A 1,544-nucleotide genomic window follows, 5' to 3' on the forward strand; every position below is an offset into this window, starting at 1 on the left:
CCGGTGTCCTTGAGTCAAGCTGGACTCTGTGACACACATAGTGATATCTCTGTATGTCTTTGGTTCAAGCTGGACCCTACACAAGCTTGCTGTCCTTGGTTCAAACTGGACTCTTTAAGCAGAGGAGATTTACACACTCTGGCCTTAATGAGGGTCCTTAAGGGAGGACTGGGTAGGCCAGCTTTTATATTTCCCCAGACTTTGGTTTTAATGGAGGTTCTTAAAGGGGGGGGCTGGTTTCTTTAGGATGTCAATGAAGAAAATGCCTCCATAAGACTGGGCTGTAGGCAAGCCTGTAGGACATTTTATTAATTACTGATTGACAGGGGAGGGCCCAGCTCATTGTGGGTGGTGCCATTCCCAGGCCCCTGGTCCTGGGTTCTATAAGAAAGCAAGTTGTGCAAGCCATGAGGAGCAAGCCAGTGAGCAGCACCCCTCCATGGCCTCTGGTTCAGCTCCTGCCTTCAGGTCCCTGCCCTGCTTGCATCCCAGTCCTGATTTCTGGTGACGGTGAGCTCTGCTGAGGAAGAGCGAGCTCAAGAAACTCTTTCGTTTACATTGAGCTCCATAGAGACAGCGCCAAGGCAAGTGCGAGCCGGACGAGCACCGAGCCGGATGGACACCGGGTGACTGTGAGCCTCACGGATGAAAATCAACTAAACATGGGCAAAGGAGATCCTAAGAAGCCAATAGGCAAAATGTCTTCATATATATTCTTTGTGCAAACCTGTGGGGAGGAGCATAAGAAGAAGCACCCGGATGCTTCTGTCAGCTTCTCAAAGTTCTCCAAGAAGTGCTCAGAGAGGTGGAAGATCATGCCTGCTAAAGAAAAGGGGAAATTTGAAGACCCGGCAAAGGCTGACAAGGCTCGTTATGAAAGAGAAATGAAAACCTACATCCCCTCCCACCCCCCACCCCCCGCCAAAGGGGTGACCAAAAAGAAGCTCAAGGACCCCAATGCACCCAAGAGGCCTCCTTCGGCCTTCTTCTTGTTCTGTTCTGAGTACCGCCCCAAAATCAAGGGAGTACACCCTGGTTTATCCATTGGTGACGTTGCATAGAAGGTAGAAGAGATTCGGAACAGCAGCGCCACGGATGACAAGCAGCCCTGTGGGAAGAAGGCGGCCACGCTGAAGGAGAAGCACAAAAGGGATACTGCTGCCTACAGAGCTAAAGGAGAGCCTGATGCAGCGAAAAGGGCGTGGTCAAGGCTGAAAAGAGCAAGAAAAAGAAGGAAGAGGAAGATGAGGAGGAAGAGGAAGAAGAAGATGGGGGTGATTAATAAATTGGCTCTAGAGCGCAGTTTTTTTCCTTGTCTATATTTAACGCAACTCACTCCATTTAAAGAAAAAAAATTGAAATATAAGGCTGTGAAAGATTCGCTTTTAAACTGTACAGTGTCTTTTTTTGTATAGTTAACACACTACCAAACCTGTCTTTAGCTAGCCCTGTCCTGGCGGTATTTTCCATGGCCACTGACCTTGCCTGGTACAGTCTGGGGGTTGTAAATTGGCATGGAAATTAAAGGAGGTTCTTGGTGCACA

The 1,544-nt window shown here is 48.8% G+C and overlaps 1 pseudogene across 1 annotated transcript; it reads left to right on the plus strand.

Moving 5' to 3' along the window:
- The first annotated feature begins 662 nt into the window (after window positions 1-662).
- LOC311598454 (high mobility group protein B1-like) lies at window positions 663-1,282 on the plus strand (annotated as a pseudogene). Its single transcript has one exon. The product of its transcript is annotated as a high mobility group protein B1-like (transcript).
- The last annotated feature ends 262 nt before the right edge of the window (window positions 1,283-1,544 follow it).

Source organism: Acomys minous, assembly GCF_964271855.1.
Source record: "Acomys minous genome assembly, chromosome: 5".
Lineage (NCBI taxonomy): Eukaryota > Metazoa > Chordata > Mammalia > Rodentia > Muridae > Acomys > Acomys minous.